Below are 17,442 nucleotides of genomic sequence, written 5' to 3'. Positions count from 1 at the left end.
AAAGTCTGTTAATAGTGGACTACCAATACAATTCTCTCTTTTAAAATAAAAATGCCTAGGTTAATTTCTAAAATTTATTTCATGGACTCAAACCTGTCTTCCCAAAGCTCTGAGTTTACATAAACAGAGAGGACACTTTTCTATCTTATGATTATGCCAACAACTCTTTGTTCCTGTTTGTAGAGGGAATTAAGAATGCCTACTCATCATCCTACAGCACTCTGAGAGGCACAAACCCCAAATAAATATTACCTTTAATTTTGAATAACATTCAAAATGTAATTCTTGTTTTTCTGTGAATCACTGAATCACCATATGACCATCCATTTGCACAGGTCCATGTATCTGGGAAGGAAACTGACCATTATAGGACAGGACAAATGACCTTTGGTTGAATGATGTCATAAAGTGCTATATTATACGTTGCATTTCTCCATAACATGGCCAGTGGGCAACACTACTGAAACATTGCTTTCATTAAAATCTAACTAAATTAATTGTAATGGGTCCTATCCTCCGCTGTCATGGGTTGTGTTGAGTTATTCAGCAGAAAATCAGGGCCAACAGGGTCCTTGGATACCCATGGATTACTTGAAGTCAGAGTTGAGCTTCTTGATGCTGCTCAGGTGTTTTAAAGAGTGAAATGAGTACAGTAGTGTTTCCATCAAAGAACAGTGTGTGCTGCATATTAACTGTCTCCTTTATCTTTATGGAGCAACACCACTGTTAACCATCACAGACTTCTGTAATGGACCAAGCCACCCTAAAAGCATAAGGTTTTATCAACCTTTTTGGTTTTTAAGATATCAATAGGTAAAATGTAACCCTTAGGTCAGGTTTTGCTGATACTAAGAACATCACAAGTGAGGAATTGCAGGACAATGAAGAAGAATTGACAATAAAAATATTTCACAATAAATCTCTTCCAAAAGGAAAAAAAACCCCACATTTCAGTCCTGATGAAGCAGAAGTTCTAGGTAGTATGCAGCAACCAAACCCAAGCAGAAAGGCTGCAGATTAATATCTTCACTTAAGGAAAGCAGCTTTTCAACTCCAGTCAGCTTTCCTCTGAGGGTAAGTGTATTATCTAGATTCATGCAGCAGAGGATACGATTTCACATATAATCACCTCCCCAGCCAACGTGGTATGGTATCACAGCCCCCACTTTCATCAAGCCCTGCCTGTTCTCCAAATACAAAAGAAGAGTTGCATTACCTTGTGGATGAAGTGCCGTACATGTCAAGAATGAAATATTATCAAGATGTAGTTAATTAATATTGACCACCACAATACTGAATAATTCAAAAAAGAATTTGTGTTTTGAAGGTGTGTGAGTCTATTGCTTGACCTGAATTGCGTTGTGTGTGAGCACCCGGGAATTCCTGTCCTGTTCTTTCTGCTGGCATTTACCTGCCTGCCATAACTGAAACCTGGGATAATAATCAAACTGCCACTCACTCTTCATAAAATCTTTAAGTTCAGCCATCTGAGGTTCTGAACCCAGAATGCGTAGCTGTGCTCTGAATTTCCTGTAACATAATCAGATGATTTTGAGTACAAGCAAGGCACAGATGCATGAAATCTAGGAGAAAAATGCATTTATAAATGTTGTTAAATGATTTATGTCACACTAGTTGTTTCAATGCTTAACTTAATGCATCTAGGGAACTATTTAATTAAGTTTTCTTTGAAAGATCCCAACTATTAGCATATTATAACAGGATTGGGAAATATAACTATATTCTCAGTTGAGGCTTTAATATAAATATGTAATATTGACCTGCCTGCCTCTAAGTAAGACTCTGAGGAGTAAATTTATAATTGTCTTTACAAAAGGATTACCAGCATAAAAGTTCTGGAGAACTAGAAATTAAGGGGTTTTTAATATTTTATTTGTCATGATCCACTTCTGAGCTTATCGTTCGTTCTGTTGAACCTTCGTATAAATTTGATTACAAAACATCAACCACGTTATACCTTTGGTGCTTTGTTTATTAAGAACAGGCAGAACAGGATAGTAATTAAATGACAGAAGACAAAATCTGGGATTCTCCCTTTCCAATTCCAACATGCCTTCTCACAACACCAGAGGTTCTCTCTCCTAAGTTTTCTTTAAAGTCATGCTATATGAGCCCTTTCTACTCTGTCTGGGACTCCTCTGTGTTTTCTCTCTGCTTCTCTTCATGTTTGGCTGTGTCTTTTCACAAAGTCTCTGTTCAGCCAAAACAGTAGACAGATCACATATTTGCAGGCAAAACTGGCTATTACTTACTTGTATTGTTTTGTGTAGAAACCACAAACGCACATGAAGGTTCTGTTGTGCACAGAACAGTATAACTGCCCCAGGAAAAAAAAATGTCTGGTTGCGTAGATTTCAGTCAAATTGCATTATCATTAAATTACTTCCCTGTGTCATTAACACTTTTTATTAAATTGAAATCAGTTCTGTGAATAAAAGTTGCTAGATACTTTTGTACTGTTGTTGCAATGGTAAACATGTGCCGCAGATACAAATTTTAAGAAAGATGTCTCTGAATTGTCTGTAAGTCTCACAAATTATAGGATAATTCAGGTTGGAAGCAACTTCAGGAGGTGTCTAGTCCCAATATTCTGCTCAAATTAGGGTCTGCATTGAATTCAGACCACATTTTCTAGGGCTTTATCCAATCATGTCTTGAAATCCTCCAAGAATGGAGATTCCACAGCCTCCCTGGGCCCTGGTCTAGTGATTAATTATCCTCATACAGAATATTTTAACCTAATATCTATCCAGAACCTCCCATTTTTATTTATAGCCATTGCCTCTCTGACTGCAAAGAGTCTGGCTCCGTCTTGGTAACATCCTCATAGATATTGGAATGCTTCTTTTTTGTAGTCTAAACAAGCCCAGTTCTTCAAGCCCTGTTCTTCTTGTATGACACTCTAGCTGCCTGGCCATTATTTTGGCCTTCCACTGGACTAGCTCTTCATTGCTTATATCACAATGAATTGTAAAGTGGAAAAATATCTTTCACATCACTGCCATAAACTAGAAACTCATAAGCAAGTGGTCATCTCTGGACAGAAATAAAGAGCCATTATTTTGACCACAGACCTTATGACTTCCTCTCCATTCCGAATTGGGCGGCACTTACCTAAGGTTTTGGTCAGCATGACAGCAAACTGTCTTCATCACCTTAACAGTCAGGCTATCTTACAGAAATCTCCACTACTCATAGTAAATATTAGTTACCAGTCCATCCAGTGACACTAAAGGAAGAAGCTTTTCCATCTTGAAAGCTGGGAAAAAAAGAGAAGAAAAAATTATAGATCTAAAAGAAAAAAATTATTCCATTGGAATATATCTTGTATCACCTTTTACTTTAACTCCAGCTGATTTATATTATGCATGTAGTACTTGTCTATATTTATATGACTACCTAATTGCTGGTAATAAAAAGATATAAATTGTCTATTCATATACATACACAAAATTTTAAGTACATCTATTGATAAGAAAAGGCTTTAAATGGACTGGGTTATACGTGCTATGTCCAGCCCAGTTCTATAAAAATTCACAGCCTGTGCTTGATTTGTGCATTTGTGTGTCACATGACTGGCTATTTCAGCCCCTGGGAACAATTCCAGTGAGATAATCTTTGGGGAATGTGATTTACAATTTACTATGATTTTGCATTTGCCTCTTTCTGCATCACTGCAAAGATCTACCAGCAAATGTATGGAAAAATCACAGCTTTTGAGCCTTAATCCTTCTCATTCCAGAAGGATGATAAAGCAGAGGATTATAAAGTGCTATATTTCAAGACATGCAGTTCCCTGAAGAAAAGGAGTGTTCCCTTTCTTGGTACCATTAGCAGAATTAAAGTCCTCAAATGCTCTTCCTTTAGAATCCGATCCATCTGGCCTACCTGTGTTCATAATAAGAATTCTACTTATTAAATAGAATTCCCAGTTTCCTTCAAGGAAGGCCTTACTAAGTTCTGAAGGTCAGCATTCCACAGGTGCTGTTATGGTTAGGACATGTCAGAAAGAAGAGCGTTACGTAATGAGTCCAGGACATTAATTACATCTTTGTAGGCCAGGAATGGGATACAAGTTTCCAGAGGTGCGAGGGGGATGTAGGAAGAACATTCATTAAAGGTTCTTGTGTAAAAAATTCTACAACAGTCTTTCTGGGGGAGAAAAAGATGAAAAACAACTTTCCATGAAAAACAGTCCCATGGAAATAATTTATTCCATTCTGTAGGTAACTCACAGATGTTTCAGGTAGTATTTCTTGGATTATTAGATTTCTGGACATTCTTTAATGCTTCTGAACAGCTTATGACTCACAGAAATAAGGAATGTTGTCTCCCTGCTTTTACAAAAGGCAGAGCTGCATAGTTTGGAGCAAAAAGCATAAAAAGTATCTTTCCTTTTTACTCTTGCAATGTGTTAAGCATACCCAGGCATATAAAAAATAATAAATAAAATAACAGCAAAAGTATGGCTGGGATTAGAACAGTATTACCATACTCTGAGTCTCTATCATGCTTTTTCATCTCGCTCTTGGAAACCCACTCTCCAGTTCACATCATAGTTTCAGAAAGATCTGCCAGGATATAAACTACACACGAGAACAAGAAACCCAGGACATATTTTTTATTAACTTGGTCTCTGCATGGGAGTATCTCAACAAGACCTTTGAACATAGCTTGTGAGTACTGGCCAGTACAGAAAGAGAGTGCAATTTCTAACATTTGTTTCCAATGAATTCTTAATCTGTCTTCTGGAAAAACTGGCTCAATACCAGGGCAAAATACACGTCCTCAAGTTTTTCCTGCCCTTTCTCTCCCCTAATCCTTTGCTTGAGTATGACTACATTGAATATGTTAGAAAAGTATGAGGAGGAGGTCTGTCTCTCGTAACAATTATCGAGGTCATAGCAGTTGGTACATACAGGAATATGAATGTAAACTGTATGATGAATCCTGGAACTCACCCTGGCATCACAGGAATGGAGTTAAACACAGCCCCAAGCACTGTGATTGCTCCACCTTTATATTTTGTCTGACAGTTCTCTTTCTCTCCCTGGATTGCCATGTAGCCCTTTTGCTCTGTCTGTTCACATTACACAGTAGCTCCTCTGGTGTCTCTTTCGATTTTTTCCTTACAAATGCATTCTCTTTGATACATTAAAATTTGTGCACAGAAGACTTCCTTAGGCTCACTGTTGCTTTGACACACTTATCTTCATGCATAAATAATTAATATTAATTATATAGATTAATAAATAAATGCCTGGCCAAAATACAAGGAACATCTACAGAAGTCAATTTTCACAATACACGTCTTAATAGATTCCCAGCATAAAATTTCCCTTCTGGAGGACTTCCAAATTCTTCCATAACTTCACTGCTTTATGCTGTCCTGATTTTAGCTGGGATATAGTTAATTTTCTTTCCAGTAGCTGCTGCTTTATATTGTTCTATTGAAACTGTCTCTATCTCAACCCATGAGTTTTCCTTTTCTTTTCCAATTCTCCTCATCCCACCAGGTGGGGAGGTATGAGAGAGTGGTTGCGTACCATTTAGTTGCTGGCTGGGGCTAAACCATGACACAACGTATTGGCAAGTGGAGAAACTTCCAGTAACACACATATATGTTCATAAAGGCTTTGATTCAAATTTGTGCAAAAAGACCATACCTGTCCTCAGGCAGGGGCAGACAAAGAAAACATTACTGCACATAGCCCCTAATACTACAGGTTGTATTAGTACGTAAATATGGACTTGGTGCATACTTTAGTTTCAAAAAAGAATTGGCAGGTAATATTCGATATGAGAACATTCAAGTTTTGAAACTGAGAAGTTAACATCTCCTTGAATAACTCTTCAGTGCTTCTTGTCTTTCCCCAGCTGACACCCACAGTGTGTGGATGTGATTTGAGCTGACATCCATAGTTCTGTGTTTGAATAGCTGTATTCAGTGTTAGGTTACATTTTACATGTCAACTTCCCAGACCTAAAAAACATCAAACTCTTGATTATGTTTGTCAGCCCGTCCTGAGTTTTTACTTCATTATGAAATTTACTGAAAACCAAACACTGAGTACTTGATTTTCCTCTTTTGGATCTATTTTAAATGTTACAGAAAAACCTACTGAATAACATAAATTCATCCAAAAGGATTTTTGTCTCTCCGTATCAGTAACGGCTTATAAAACAGAAAAGTCTACTTTAAGAACTTTGCACAGCTAAGTTAGTTCTTGTTAATATCCAGCTTTGGCCTCCTTGATTTTAAAATAAATAAATCCAATATAAATGAAAACATATACAAAAAGAATTATATGATCTACATACTTTCTACTGAAAACGTAAACATTTTAAATGAACGAATTCTGAAAGGAACAGCTTTGAGTGTTATTGACTGAAAAAGCAGATGGTGCAAGGATACATTAGTGTCACAGAGCATTATCTTCACCCTTAGGAGCAGAGATGGCATCTCAATGATGCGCTAGGCTTTTTTCATTGCTTCCTAGGTGATTCAAATCATAAAACAAAAAACCACATTTCTTACTAAAGTTGTGTAATATTGCTTCTCTGAGGGGAAAATTCAGCTTAAGGCTGATAAGTCATTTAAGTCTCACCTAAAACCTTAAAACAGAGTGTAAGTATAAGTTAAATTATGCATGATCCTTGAGTTAGTCTTTGCCGAAGGATAAACTCAGTTTTCTTTAACCCTCATACATTAGACTTAACCTTTTTTCAATTATAAGGAGGATGAAGTTTTGGCACATGAAGACGCCTACTTGCCTTTTTCAATTTACTCTCTTCCCAGAGGTCTGAAGATTTTTCCATCACATAGCTATGTGAAACATGATTGCAGAAATAATTGCTGGGTTTTCTAACAACAATATTCAGAATTATACAAATCTGAACATAGCATTGCATGGGAACCTGTGCCACTCCCACAGCAAATCCTGTGAGTCTCATGGTGCCTTGCCCTAGGTCCTGTCATGCTTCCAGGGGTTCCCCAACCCAGGAAGCAGCAGCTGTAATAAGGCAAAGAGGCAGCTACCTTCACTTCTACCCAGTCAAGTTTTTGTTAGGGGGAAAAAAAAAACATCCTAGGAAAAAACATACTTTCTAGGAAAAAAATGAACAAACCAATAAAAGGGATCCTATTATTGCATAAATGTATTTGATAAAAAAACCCAACACATTTTCAGTTCACTTTAAAACAGTCTGAGGATAAGATGCTTTGTCATACTGCAGGAATATTAATTACTTACCTTTTTCCCAGCTTCACTCTGAGGTCACCTTTGCATCTTATACCATTACTCATCTTCTCAAACACACAGGAATGGACAAGCCTGTTAGGGGCCTCACTGTGCAAGCATGACAGACACAGGAAGTGTTCCTACTCCGGTCTGACATTTTAATCTCCATTAATTTTCACCTGCTTTAAAAGAGACTCCTCTAGATACAGCTCAGCATTCAAATTCTGGGCAAGCATTCCCTGGGGTTTTCTGCTCAGGCAGACGTTGAGTGTGTCTGGATGGCACCTCATGGAGAACAGCTGTACTTCAGCAGGAAGAAAGAGCTAGACTGCCTCACAAGCCTCTCACTGGTCTAATGGCTACTTTTTGATCAAGGTTAAAATAATTTATACTAAATTGTCATTTGAGGCTGGACCTTGGTCCAAGCATGCATGCCAGTCCACACTATATTTTGGCTAAAAAAGATGCTGAGATTGCAGGGACTTGCCCTTACTATAGTGAAATAGTCCATGCTTCTGGCTATCTCTGAATTTCTCATGTCTTTTCTCATGAAAACATGCCTGTGGCAGCACAATTGCTTTCGGGCCTGGAATGCACACAGTTCAGGAACCCCCTAAGCTGACCTGAGGGAAACATGGCTATCTTGTGGAGATAAAGAGGAGAGGTTCTGAAGACCTCTGTGGACTGTCCAGACATGCTCTGCCTTGCGCCATGTACTTGCCTGTGCCAATTAGGAACCATTCACAGAGGAACTTCTACAAGAGTGTAGAAGAGTATCAGTTGGTTCTGTCTATCTGTTAGACCTATCTTTTTAATTGCAATTATGGGAACATACAGGGGCAACAGAGAAGAGAAATTTAATTTGGGATACTCTTTATAATTTATTTGTTTTACCTCCAGAAATATGTTAATCTATAATTATTTTTTTTAAAAAAAGAAGATTTAGCAGGATTTTTTAAGGACTACTTGCCTTGAGAAAAATTGATGAGAATCTGTAAAACTGAAATGAGCCACCAGAGAGGGCTCATTTGGTTCAAAATGGTCAGTGGCTTAATTTACTTTGGCAAAAATAGTAACTAGGAATTTACAGACTTCAAACATGATGTCGTCTATATACTACTATCCATTTACAAGAAGATGGCAGATTTATTTGTTTGCTTTTAAAGGTTTAAGTTGATAACACAGAAAAAATGATGAAATGAGAAAGTGTTCCTACAACAACTTAACTAGTGGGTAAAAGATAATTCAGATCTGACGCAAAGGGCCCATGAAACAATACATGACTATAGCAGTGCATGTGTATAAAAGCATTACGGGCAGCCACAGTGAGCACATATGGTTACTCTTCTTACTATTGTTCTAATGAATGGGAATCAAAACTATCCCCTTTGAAGCTGCAAACAGGTATGCTTTGAATAATCCATTCAGCCCTAGTCAAACTTGCAGATGAGCTTTTGATATCCATGAACAATGGATGAAAAAGAACATCTTATTTGTTTATTTAATATTGAAAAGAAAGGAGATAAGAGAAAATGAGGTCCCACGTACCCATTTTTTAATGTGTCCAGTTATGACTCTCAAAACGTGAGTTGCTGGTAAAAGAGTAAAGAGATGGGAAATGTCTTTTGAATATAGAGCTCTCAGAGTATCTGGTAAGCAGGCACGGACTCCAGGTTGGTGCTTCCTGGTTAAAGATAAGATTCATCTCATCTACTTTACCCTTCAGAAAGCTAGGCATATAAATTATTTGCTAGTCTGTCTTTACAGTCAGGAGAGAAAACAAAGATGTTGGAGAAGGTCATTAGTCATACCTATCTCAAGAAGGCATGATTTTTTTATTGAAATGGCTCATCTTCTGCCCATAAGGTCAGCTGTTGTATCTATTGATGATAAATTTTGTTTAGATACCTAACATTTAGATAGCTACAATTAATACATATTAATCCTTTAAATGGTTCAACTGCTTAGTAAAATACAGCCTCTTCCTCCTCTAAAAGCCAGGTTTGTCAGTGAAAGTACATGCTACCCTTTCAGGTAATGCTGACGTAAAGGTCAACATTGCACACTGCCTGTCCATTGTGACTCCCAGCTTAGGCACCAGGGGATGTTGAGGGTCAAAACACTGGTAAATGGTGGCATTGTGACTCCTCCTGTATTGGTCAGTCCTGGAGATAAGGCTGTGTCACAAGGAAGTCCCTCCTTATGTATAAAAAAAGAGCATATTACATGAAGTATTCATAAATCTGATGTTTCAGGTTTGATTTTTTTCCTAGTGACAACTTAGACAAGGGGAAACAGTCTGGTTACTTGAACAGAAATTAAATGAAACATAGTGAGAAGTGGCAGGTTTCCTCTTCTGTGTGGGTTAATGAGACCCTATAGGACAGCAATAAGATGTTTTTAACTGTTCTGATGAGTTTAACCTAAAAGGCAATTCATGATTCACACACAGAAAATGTAAAAGTTTAGAATTATCAAATACAGACCAGTTAACAATAGAGATTTCAAAATACTATCTTCACAGCACCTTCTGCTCCTACCAGCCCCATGCCAGGTTTTATTGAATATAACGTCCTGCGCTGTGAACAACTCCCACCAGAAATCTTCTATGTTTTAACACAGAGGATACTTCTCCAGCACTCTTTCAAGTGATGTCTTTAAATGCAGTGGATACAAATTCAGGACAACCATGTCTCATCCGTTCTTGTCCTTCCTTCCTGACCTCCGAATAAGTAGCCTCTTTGGGGGTACCCTTTGTTCAGCTTGCTGGTGCAATCTGTCAGGGAAGGAGCTTGCTGAAAGCCTTCACTGCATTGGAGTGCACTGCTGGACATCTGCTTTGGGAAAGCTGTCCTAGAAACCTGCTGGGAATTCTCTTATTATGGATGAAAACTGCCCATACTAGATTTTTCTCCTATTGCTAGCTATTTTTGTTGCTGCTGCAACTTCATTACTGATAGGGAACTACTGGCATTTTAATCAGTGGCATCTCATTCTAATCTCACTGCTGGTGAAAAGGGACAAAAAGGAGATATATGATCCATCCTTCTAGCAAGGCAGAATTATTCCTGTTGAATGCTACAGAGCTAGAGATGTAAAACTTCAGATGATTAGAGGGAAGATTTGAAACTCAGTTCTACAAACAGTAGTTTGAAATGAAACCTAAGCTACAGGTTTTGCAATAATGACAGCAACAGGTTGGACAAATGAGAGAAAGATGCAAGACACATATAATATAAATAAGCACACTAAGTAATCTTTGTACTTGTAAAGGACTCCGTTTATGTGTGTTAGAAACATATTTGGACAAGGGCTATCAAACAGGCATAGGAGTCAGTTGCTTTTTTTTTTTCTCTCCATTAGTACATAGCCTGAAGTCTCTTCTAAGCCAGAAAAAAATACATCTCCTTAATGCAGTCATTGTCCTATAGCAAATTAGGAAAGATCATCAAATCATTCATTCTACTGAAGGCCATTTCCAATCTATTGCATTAGCACAATGTGCAATCCAGTTAAAGCTGGGTCAAACTAAAGTGAGCAACTAATGGACTGAAACACTGCATTTTTTATATAAAGTTCCTGAACTGAAAAATATATTATCTCAGATACCAGGTAAACTGATAGATTGCAGCATTTCCTTGAGAAGGCCTTTAAAAATAGATGATAATGTGTCCATGCCAGATTGCTCCTGGGAATAAAAAAGGCATTATATTGACAAGATACAACAAAGATCAACTTAAATCCCAAGGTTTTTGGTTTTTTGGTTTTTTTATGTGTGTGCCCGAATATCATAAAATTAGTGACAAAAGGGATAACCCCACCAAATACCATCCAGGTCATATCTGAAAGCAACAATAAACAGCATGTAAGCTATGCAGATTTTAAAACAATTCAGGCTATGGTACATGTTCCTGAATGCACATACACTGCCAAGCTTACCAGCAAATAACTGGTGAGATTTTTATCTATTGCTTTCTAAGATTCACTTGTGTAAGGTGTGTTTTATACCTGCATTTGCAAAACAGGCACATAGTCTCACATTTCAGTCTGGACACGATCCTGACAGTGTTCTTTTGAACTGTATTAATATCTATGCTGGTGCCACAAACAGGTGATCAGAGTTCTGCAGGGCTCCCAGGAAACATTCAGCACGCATCTACACACTCAGTTACAGGCAGGCGGTAGGTTGCTCTATCAAGCCAGTGGGAGGCAAATGAAGTCTCTCTCTAGACAAGCTGGCAATTTGCTTTGCCTGAGGTTATAGACTGTGCAATTCACTCTGTGGACGTATGCAGGGTGGACATATGCATAACCATGAAATTTGTCATTTCAGAACTGTTGCTTAACTTCAATAGCTTTTGCTATTGAGGAAGCCTGTGTTGTTCTCCTTAAAATTGTCTTGAAAATTGGCTGAAATTGACCCTATAAATACAAAGTATACCAAAAAGAAGTGTGTGGTTTTGATCCAATATCAGCACTATGAAAGACACATAAACCACTGTACAGTCCTGGTGCCCAGGGCAAAAAAATATGCTAAGAAACTGCAAGACCAGAATCATCATCATGATGGTAGAATGGGAGGGAATGACAGACAACTTAGCAAAATAAATTTGCTTAGCTTATCCAAAAGTAAATCAAAACTTTGTTTACCTCTAAAAAGGGGAACTCCTGCTCACTATGAACAGTCTTAGTAGGGATCAAAAATACTGAAAATGGAAGACATGTAATGGAAAGAAATGTAAACAAGTAATTCTGGAGAGTGGCAATTTGTTTTCTGGAGGATATATTTTAATCAGAAAATATGATTTGGCTCTGATGTATGACAAACACTTCTGGTGTTCAAACTCTATGAAATTATAAGTGCCTGGTCTCATGAATGGATAATTTAGCAATACCAACGTAGCACTCCACTAACAGTAGCCAGAGTTCTGAAATGCCAGGAGCAAAGAGGAAAAATGGCTATGCTTTCTCTTTGGCAAATTCTTGCAGCTAAATCATAACCTTAAATTACATTAATGCTTTTCAAGACAATGTGGACATTATAACTCATGCTTAAGATGAGAATACTTAAACCTCACTCTGCCTACAAAATATAATCAGAGCTTCACGTAATAAAAGGTAGTCAGACAGCTGGATCATTAGGGCTACTTGGCACAATGTTTCTCAAAAGAACTGTTTTTAATGTACAACTGTAAACTTTATATGTAGCCATGATATGTCAAATTTGGGGATTTCTCGAGATCTTTGAAAATATAAAGCCCTGAGTATACCTGGGGCTTAATTATACATTAACTACTTCTTAATGCAAGGGAACCTTCGTGTTCCCAGAAACTAATTTTATTGTCATAGCTTCCAACCTTTAGCTATAAGAAAATGTTTTTGCCCTTGAAAAGCTTACAATGAAAATTTGCTTTTCAATTTAAGGTGATTTTCCCCACTCATTTATAACAACAAAAATGTAATGTTTCCAGTTTTTGTTTGCCCCCAGCATTTGTTGGAAAATAATATCTATTTTGTTCAGTATTTTATACTGTGTAAAGGAATCCTATGAGAAAAGAAATTCTTTGAGAAACTCTAGCTATAATAGCAATGTTTCTAGCTCATTTTAAGTTTTTTTTTTTGGGGGGTGTTGTTTTTATTTTCTTTTTCTTTTGAAGGAAAAATATCCTTTCTTTGTCTTGAATAATGACCAAGTTGTTTGTCTCTCTGTTCAGCTTACATTGTTTGACATTTCAGGGGGAATGACTTACAGTCCAGAGGCATTAAAGTTATGATCATTGCAAGCTTTTATTTTGGCAAAATAAACACATTTTCTCTCTTCTTCCTCTCGCCTGCCAACACTGATGACTATAGGTATGCTGACAACTGTCAGGACTATTAATGTGTGTTAGGGAGAGACAAGGGAAGGATGTAGCAAACTGCTCTTTGATATTTTTGTTACAAAGTTTCTTAAACCAGTAAGAAAATCCAACAGGTGAGACTCCTGATTTTTAGTTACAGTAATTCTATCATTCAAATCAAATTTGTGCCATCTGTGCCCATGCTGGCATCTATCAAGATTTAGTTTTAAAAAAACAAACAAACAACACACCCCCAACCTGAGAGCATTTAGGAATGAGGTTTTTTCCAGAGTACAATGGAGTTTCTTGCAGTGCAGTGAAGTTCATGAAATTTAAGTAGCTTTTTGAATGACCAACCTCCCATTTTCTACACATGTCCCTGCCAGCAGTCTCCAAAAAGCCCATGTGCTGGAATCTCACATTCAGACTTCATGCTTCCTTTGCATTGCTATCAATGTGATCTTTCAGTATCACACTACAGACTGATTGGCATTATTGGGTTAATATTCCAAAATCTGTATGTTTAACTATGCATGTACGTTACTCGGAAGCTATATTACTCTTTACACAGGCAAGATGCCCGGTTTTGCCTTTGTTGAGCTTTGAAGCACCATTCTCTTTAATATTAACAACATTTTTTCCCCCCCCACTGTGTTGCCAAGAAAAAAAGGGATTAAAGCAAACCAGATACTTACACACCTGTAAGACAGACAGCACAGTTGGCAAGACACTGCATTGGTGACAGACTGAAGAAATCTTGGCTGGATAAAGCAAAACAAGCCAATATTCACAACCTTCGCTATCATCAAACAGATATATATGATATTTTCCCATGTTCTACTTATCACATTGCATGCCTTAATGCTTTGTTATCATAGCAGCTAGGAAGTTCTGACCTCTGTCATAGAATGGGAACATGGACTTTTGTAATCCTGGAAGAGATCAGGTATCTGAGGGCAAAAAATAAAGGTCAGTTGTCTCTCTGCATCATTCCTATAAACTACAGCATTGTTACAGCAGTCTAGGTAGCTTAAGCCAATGACTAGGAGAAATTCTGCCAGAACTGCTCCTGCAGTTCTGAATTCAGCTCCAGGAGACAAATAAATACAAACAAATCTGCATGTCAGGGGCAACACACACAAAAAAGATCTCTCTCATAATAGCAGTCTATTAAACTAGACATAAAATAAGAAAGGAAGGGGAATGGGAAGGACAGAAAGAGGAAAAAGTTCCATCCATATTCTGTCTTCCTCTTTGTAACTTCAAGTTTGTATTAACAAAATGTAGTTAAGCTCATCATTACTAAAGAACCTTTAAAACACTCACATATTTTTCCTCTTCTCTATAGTTTCCACAAAACAGATGCATGTGCATAGTAAGTTATATTTTACAATTTATCTGGGGCAACTTAGCTGAGACATACCTTTTTGTTTGCTATGAGAGAGCAGCCTGCATTGAAATTTTTTGGCAAATAAATTCTTCATAATTGACAGAGTAAGGACTTCAGTTCACAAAGCTGCAAAATCATTCCTTCCACTGCAGAGCAAGCCAAAGCACTGCCTTGCCAAGTTCTCATAAGCTGTCAGAGTACAACCTTGATGTCATGTGTTCTGACTCTGATTAAATACATTAACAGAAAACAGTCCCACTATGCAGCAAAATAGGTTCAGCTGTGCGATAACAGCTTTAATTGACAATTTGCAGGTGGCTTTTGGTGGGTTATAGCTTCTCTGTAGCCACCAACGCACTGACTTGTTTTTGAAGCCTCCATAATGTGTTTGAACGCTTCGCTTCTTCAAGCTGATCCTGAGACAACCCAGACAGCCACAGCTGATGCATTTAGTCCTGAGTTTCAGCAGTAGGGTGATGGCTAAAATAGAAGTATACAGGAGCTTCTATTGTGCTACTGGGGTGACGGGCCACAGCGTGCTGCAAGCTCATCAGTCTTGACCACTGCACAGGGAACAACTGGCACTAACAATGTGAGATTGTTTTTATTGAAGACAGAGTAAATTAGGATGCCTTACATAACAACTTACATTTAGATAAAGCACAACCGGCTGAGTGCTGGAGAGGATCTGGCTGGTTATACTATTGCTGAAGTTGTTTTCCTTGTCTCTAGTATTAGCTTGAGATCTTGAATTGCAGATTCACTGCTGTTCAAGATGTCACTTCCACTCCATTACATTATATATTTTCAACATAAAAACTAATGCAAGCAGGTCTCCAACAAACAGGTCATTAAGGTTTACTGCAACCTAAAAAGGCAATCATTGTATAGACCCTTTCATATACTGCAGTGGAAGTTATTTTTTGTATAGTATTGTTTCATTTCATTTCTGCTTTTTTTTTGCAGACTGCCAGACAATTATGCCAGAGTAGCTCAGTTTCCATTGAAAAATACTGACTTCTACTTCTAGGGCCAAAGCTACCTTTAGTAACACTAACAAAGGAATTCAGAGATGTCCACTTGAATCTGCAGACAGAAGCATTGGTTCTAAAGCCAGCAGGAATCACATCTGTTCATCTCCCATTTATTAAACTTCAAATTGAAGTATAGCAATTATGTAATATATTTCTTTTACAATTATTTCCTCAGAAAAGTTACAGCAATAAGTGCATCCGTTTTAACTCCCTTTTATTATATGACTACTAGAGCATGCATCTGTCTCACCAAATGCCTTTTTTCTGTGCTCTCAATACCATATTGTATCTCCATTGAAACATCATATAAATAAAAGACCATTTCATTTGGGAAATTCTATTTTAGATCAAATAATTCTTTCTCATTTTCCATTTTTCTTCTAAACACATTAAAAATATATAAAGAAATAAATTTGTGCCAAGACTTAGTTATTGTGAGAGCATGTGTTGTGGCAGAGTCCAAATTACCAATAAAGTATGTAAAATCAGGGAATAACAAAATGACCTCCCATTCAAATTGAAAATCACTCTTTTCCGCAAAGTATGCAAAATCTCAGGATAAAATATCTCAATTGTTAGCCAGTGCCAATAGTCAAAATCCTCTCATCACTCCTGGATGCCACAGTCACCTGAAGTGACCATCTTGGTTATCAAATTGCAGTTTACATCTTCACTACGTTCTTTGCCTTGCTGTTTCTGAGAAATTACATTTTTCAGTGATTAAAGATCTTTTATCCTTAACTAGTACTAGCATAGGTCCAGTTGGTTTTATGCCAGTGTTATCATTTATGCTTCAACAATTCTTTTCTTTCCCTTGTGTTACTACCCCCTCCAGCCTTGATTTATTTTCTCGAAACAACCCAAGATAATTTTTTCTCAAACATGATTTTGCTTTCAAATGTTGTTACAGGTTGTCCATCTGTAATCTTCAGCTCAAATAATTAAAGACCTTTACCATCAAGCTGGTTAGCAGAATACTTTTTTTTAAAATACAGGTAACCAGAACTCTTTATTCTGTCACAGTCAAATTTTAACTAGTGCCTGATGTTTTTTTAGCTTGCCTTCTATGTCTGAGCACAGTTTCTACTTTTTCTCTTCCCTGTTACACAAGTGACTCAGATATGCTGTGACTGTCAAGTTTTCAAATGCCTGACTATTGCTTTTTTTCCTAAATGCATGTTTTTTTCATACCTCCTTTGTTCAGTGAAAAAAATATTTTACTAGATAGTCATACATTCTGCTATTATTAGTAATATTTGTTATAAAGCCTGTTTCTAGAAGGTCAAAATCTCCCATAAAGACAGTAAATCTTCCCTAATGCTAATATTTCTCTTTCTAATAACATTATGGAGATCTTTATCCAGTGCAAATTAAACTCTAGAGGACTAAAGCACACATCCAATATTATCCAAACCTTTTTATGATCCTTCCTTAAATTGTTTTTTACTCAAACTTATCCATTTTATCATGTTATCACTGTTTTTTTCAGCTTAGTGTATTATGAATATTTAATACTCTTTCACTACTCTGCCTTTTATTTCTAGCTTTCCTGAACAATATGTACTCTTCCTATTTGTGTTGCACCCTAATTCTACCTCAGCTGGGTTACCCTATATATATCTGGCTTGACATTCTGTACCATAATTCAGCTTCCTCTCTTTTGTTGTCCAGATGATTTTAATTCTTATACTAACACTTCTATTGCTTCCAGTTGCCCCATATTATTTCCTAGCTAGATTAGGGATCTTTAATTCATGGCATTGTTCTCCTGACTACTGCTGTCACCAGCTTTTTCTCCTTCATATATCACAAGCCTCTTTTTCCTTGCACTGTCTTCACGGACCTTCTGCATGACTGGCTGTGGCTTACTGAGCAGCCAGGGGTGGAGTCAAACAGCTCAAAAAGCAAGTATCCAC

This window comes from Phaenicophaeus curvirostris, chromosome 9 (assembly GCF_032191515.1).
Source record: "Phaenicophaeus curvirostris isolate KB17595 chromosome 9, BPBGC_Pcur_1.0, whole genome shotgun sequence".
NCBI lineage: Eukaryota > Metazoa > Chordata > Aves > Cuculiformes > Cuculidae > Phaenicophaeus > Phaenicophaeus curvirostris.
The sequence above is the reverse complement of the archived record's forward strand: the minus strand, read 5'-3'. Positions refer to the sequence as shown.